This window comes from Schistocerca serialis, chromosome 4, assembly GCF_023864345.2.
Source record: "Schistocerca serialis cubense isolate TAMUIC-IGC-003099 chromosome 4, iqSchSeri2.2, whole genome shotgun sequence".
Taxonomy (NCBI): domain Eukaryota; kingdom Metazoa; phylum Arthropoda; class Insecta; order Orthoptera; family Acrididae; genus Schistocerca; species Schistocerca serialis.
Window position 1 is genome coordinate 686,259,527 of NC_064641.1, and position 5,702 is coordinate 686,265,228.

The following is a 5,702-nucleotide window of genomic DNA, read 5'->3' on the forward strand; positions in this document are numbered from 1 at the left end:
CATAGTGCTCAGAGCCATTTGAACCATTTTTTTTTACATGTGTTGAACATGTAAGACTTGCCCAGTCGAAAGTTACGTAAGTTTGTTCCGTTTACCTTTTGTATTCTCAGAAAAATATTAGTATTTCATTATAGTTGTGCCACAGATTTTCGCATAGATGTGTTTCTGTAGATACCTTTGACATTCGTAATAAAAACTAAAACTCCTCCCGAACAGGCCATGTAGGCTCAACGGCACCGACCGGCCGCCGTGTCATTCTCAGCTCGTAGGCGTCGCTGGATGCGGATATGGAGGGGCATGTGGTCAGCACACCGCTCTGCCGGCCGTATGTCAGTTTACGAGACCGGAGACGTTACTTCTCAGTCAAGTAGCTCCTCAGTTTGCCTCACAGGGACTGACTGCACCCCGCTTGCCAACAGGGCTCGGCAGACCGGATGATCACCCATCCAAGTGCTAGCCCAGCCCGACAGCGCTTAACTTCGGTGATCTGACGGGAACCGGTGTTACCACTGCGGCAAAGCCGTTGGTGTGACGTTCGTAATATATATCACTTTTCTGATTGTTCTCTGAAGATATCTTCATGTGATCTGCACATAACACACTTCTCTTCATTCATCCAGTATGCCAAGCAGGTATGGTTATATTTTAGCTGTATCTAAATTATCGTCAGTTTAAAATCATACTTATATGAAGACGATATATTTGAAAATAATTTATGACTTTGGAATACATGTTTGTATAAGCGAATGAAAAATGTCGACTGTAAACTTCTGATGGCGAGCACGCAGGTGTATTCAGAACTTAACGTTACCTTTAACTAATAACTGAAAATTGGTTTATTGCTTGTACTACATGATGTAAGTATGTGTCGTTTAAATGATGATGCAATGATAATCCACCGTGTGATTTGTAGAAATGCAGGTACACCTTACGTTTGTCTGATTTTTGCGTAGTTTCGAATGTAAATGAGTCAAAATTAAAAATATGTTTCCAGATAAAGCCAAATAACACAATAACACTTTACAATATAAAAACAGTGGTGGATGATACCTAGAAAAAATTGCAATTGGTAAATCTAAAAGTTTAAATCAGCTAGAAAACATCGAACTTATAGCTCGAAACTTTCAATAAATAGAAAAAAAACACACAGAATTCAACTATCATTTGCACCGTGGGTCTCCAGACTATTAGTCAGCATAAAGTACTGTTCAGAACACAGGAGATGCTTGTACTGATAACTGCCTCCTAAAAGGTACAAACAGCTTACAAATCGGAATCAGAAATATTGTCAGCGATACACATTTGTACGACGAATTTGCATAATGAACCGTCTTCTCCGAGGTACACTGTCTCCATCAACGTGGCATAGTCTCTACATATGTATAAGAGATATTTCAGCGAGTACAACACCTGTCACGGGGAATTAAGTTCCACCCGTAAAAGCACACTTGGCGGGTACCAAGAAGTTCACTTTGCTGCTGTCCTGATTGCAAGCCAGCTTTGGAAGAGCAGCAAAGAAACGCCCGGTGTCCCGTTAGGGGCCGAACAGGTTTGATTAACTTAGAATATGGCCACGAGTAACTCAGCCGATAAATGCCTAGCAGCAAGGAACTGGACGCCCTCCAGCGAGTAGCTAACTGCTAACTACGCGAGACGAGCCTGTGAGCAATGGTGACCGCGTAGAATGTGATCGGTGTAATCTGGTAGTCAGGGAGAGGCAGGATAAGACAATGATTGTGGATGGGGCCGTAATCAGCTACCGTTGGCTACACTAAACACATACACTTTATTTTTAAAAAAGTAACTTTCAACAATCATTTTAAAAGATTTTACTACACTGACGACTGAAGGCCTTATTAAGAAGGAATTAATTTTTTATTTATTTTTTTATTTTATTTTTTTTATTTTTTTTTATTTATTTATTTATTTATTTATTTTTTTTTTTTTTGTCGGGTGATGGCCAGACACATCTTCAGAATACTCAACAGCTGAAGGCCTGAATTACACGTGAGGAAGGCAATTACACATTAACCATTACTAAGATATTTTCTTCTTAAACAATCCAAAACTGTAACAAGCTATAGTAACGGCTGAAGGCCTTATTAGGAATTGTCAATTATTGGTCGGCTGTAGGCCACAAGCAATGTTACACACAATCAACGGCTGAAGGCCTGATTTAGTAAGGTTCAAAATTATTCGTCGGCTGAAGGCCACGAACAAATTCCAGAATACACAACCGCTGAAAGCCTCAATTACCAATAAGGTGGACATTTACACGTTAGAAATACTAAAACCCTTTTTAAACAATCTTAATAAACTGTAACAAGTAATAGTGTCGGCTGAAGGCCTTACTAAGACATAATTGAAAGCTATTTGTCGGCTGAAAGCCACAGGCAATGTTACCAACAATTGACTGCTGAAGACCGCAAGCAATTTCGGAACACACAACGACTGAAGGCCTGAATTACCAATAAGGTGGACAATCGCACGTTTAAAATACTAAAACCATTTTTAAAACAATCTTCATAAACTGTAACATGTTATAGTTACAGCTGAAGGCCTTATGAAGACAGAATAGAAAATAATTGCCGGCCGGGGTGGCTGAGCGGTTCTAGGCGCTACAGTCTGGAACTGCGCGACCGCTACGGTCGCAGGTTCGAATCCTGACTCGGGCATGGATGTGTGTGATGTCCTTAGGTTAGTTAGGTTTAAGAAATTCTAAGTTCTAGGGGACTGATGCCCTCAGATGCTAAGTCCCATAGTCCTCAGAGCCATTTGAACCATTTTTGAAAATAATTGGTCGGCTGAAGGCCACAAGCAATGTTACACTTATTAAAACATTTGGATAAATTTTAAACAATTATAACAACTTGACCAAGTAAGAGTGATCCACAGACAGTGCTCCCTGGATCGACCTGAGGAAGGTGACTACAGCCGTGTAAGCGGTGAGACAGGCAGCCAAGAGTAATGTTTACCTATAGAGGGCAACTCAAACTAGAGACGGTTTAAACGCCGATCAACCTTCTTAGCAAATTCACCTAATGCCAGATAACCAGTACAACGATGGAATAATCCAGGTGAGAGTGAAGTGGCAGACAGCACTGCGTCTCCAGAATCCGGTGTATGAAACACCAAAAGGCAGAAGGACCCACTGTAACCCAGATAGACAAGGAAAACAATTATCCATACACACAATCAAGGAAGCTGTCAAATTGCACGCCATGCCGGACAGCATCGGCAAGACGAGGAAAGTACGCTGCCACCAAATACGCTAACCTCCAGGGCACGTAAAACACTAAATCCAAACTAACATCAAGCAGCAGAAGGCGGCTAATAGCTTCCGCCAACCTGACAGACTCCACTTGTTGCGGTTAGTCTCACCGACCCTGGAAGCAGCAACACGTAAACAACAGCGAGATCTCAAACAGTGGAGGTGTCACTACTGGATAAGGTTCACTCAACTTCAAACGTCCTGGGCTCGGTCGTCAGTAACAGCCCCTCGGTCCGACAGTGCCTGCACCCCGCCAGTGGCCCCGGCCGCCTTTGCGCTGTGGACCTCCTCCCTGCTCCGTCCGAATCCGAACTGACTCACACACGATGACCCGGAAATACCAGCTGTGGCACCAAAGATAGTACCACTGTACTGGCTATTGCAGCTCGTGGTCTTGCGGTAGCGTTCTCGCTTCCCGCGCACGGGGTCCCGGGTTCGATTCCCGGCGGGGTCAGGGATTTTCTCTGCCTCCAGATGACAGGGTGTTGTGTGTCTTTCATCATCATTAACTCGCAAGTCACCGAAGTGGCGTCAGGTAAAAAGGACTTGCAATTTCGGCGGCCGAATACCCCGCATGGGGTCTCCCGGGCAACAATGCCGTACGATCATTTCATTTCATTTCAGTATTGGCTGTCGATAACCGCTGCTCCTGCCATTCGCTTACAAACAATACTAGCAACTCAGAGGCGCCATTAACACAAGAAGGTATCGAGACGCCAAGTTATGAACGGCAAGAACGCGAACCGCACACGGCTCAATCGGAATTAAATCATTATATTTGGTTTTTAGAATCTCCTTTCCACAATGTTATTGAACAAATTATCTTATCCGACACTAATCCCGAAATTGTTTTATAGTCTTCAGTCCAGTGACTGGATTGATCCAGCTCTCCGCTGTAGCCTGTCCTGTGCAAGTGCTTCATCTCTGCAAAGTTACTGTAATCTATATTCATTTGGACCTGCTTTCTCAATTGGACATTGATTTCCCACCACGATGGTTAATCTCTTACACCTCCCTCTGTTAACGAACTGACGTTTCATCGACGCATCATGATGAGTCCTATCAAGCATTCCCAAGTTCAGGATACCGCAGTAACTGTGTTATTCCGAATTACGACACGAAGTTCCTTCGGACATTCATGGATATCCGAAGGAAGAGGCACTGCGGCGACTACAGCCGTCATGAAATACAGTAAACATATTCGCATTTCCGGATACAGACAACCATCAGATGTATAATGGAATGACGACAATGAAAATTTGTGCCGCACAGGACTCAAACCCGGATTTCCCGCTCATCGCGAGTGGCCACCTTTTGCATTTTGTTCATTACTGCTCGTTGTACCTGGTCGTAGCGCACGTTACATGACATCCGTTGAAGTTCATTGTTGATCCTTTCACTCAGTTTTTTTTATTACAAAGACCAGCCAGTGCTCTGACCAAACACGCTGTGCTACCGTGTCGACAGCAGTCGCCTTACCATTTGACTATTTCCATCTCCCTTCACTGTCTGAATGATTTCTTTTATCTCATCATACATTTCATCAATCTCTTCATTTGCGGAACTAGTTTGCATACAAACTTGTACTAATGTGGTAGGCGTGGGCTTCGTGTCTATCTTGGCCACAATAATGCGTTCACTACGCTGTTTGTGGTAGCTTACTCGCACTCCTATTTTTTTTATTCATTATTAAACCTACTTCTGCATTACCCCTATTTGGTTTTGTATTTATAACCCTGCAGTCACCTGACCAGGTGTCTTGTTCCTCCTGCCACCGAACTTCACTAATTCCCACTATATCTAACTTCAAACTATCCATTTCCCTTTTTAAATTTTCTAACTTACCTGCCCGATTATGGGATCTGACATTCCACGCTCAGAACCGTAGAACGCCAGTTTTCTTTCTCCTGATAACGACGTCCTCCTGAGTAGTCCCCGCCCGGAAATCCGAATGGGGGACTATTTTACCTCCGGAATATTTTACCCAAGAGGATGCCATCATCATTTAACCACACAGTAAAGCTGCATACCCTCAGGAAAAATTACGGATGTAGTTTCCCCTTGCTTTCAGCCGTTCGAAGTACCAGCGCAGCAAGGCCGTTTTGGTTAGTGTTACAAGACCAGATCAGTCAGTCATCCAGACTGTTTCCCCTCAACTACTGAAAAAGGCTGCTGCCCCTCTTCAGGAACCGCACGTTTGTCTGGCCTCTCAACAGATATCCTTCCGTTGTGATTGCACCTACGGTACGGCTATTTGTATCGCTGAGGCACGCAAACCTCCCCACCAACGGCAATGTCCATGGTTCGAAAGTAACCATACACGTGAATAACATACACGTGAATACACGTGAATAACATAAAGTAGCGAGCAATGTGAGAGGCACATAAGAACAATATATACGTGTGTCCTTTATAGTTTTGTTGCGATTGA

At 43.6% G+C, this 5,702-nt stretch overlaps 1 pseudogene; it reads right to left on the bottom strand.

The window, feature by feature from the left end:
* Positions 1 to 410: 410 nt before the first annotated feature.
* On the bottom strand, positions 411 to 528 carry LOC126475821 (5S ribosomal RNA; annotated as a pseudogene).
* Positions 529 to 5,702: the final 5,174 nt, after the last annotated feature.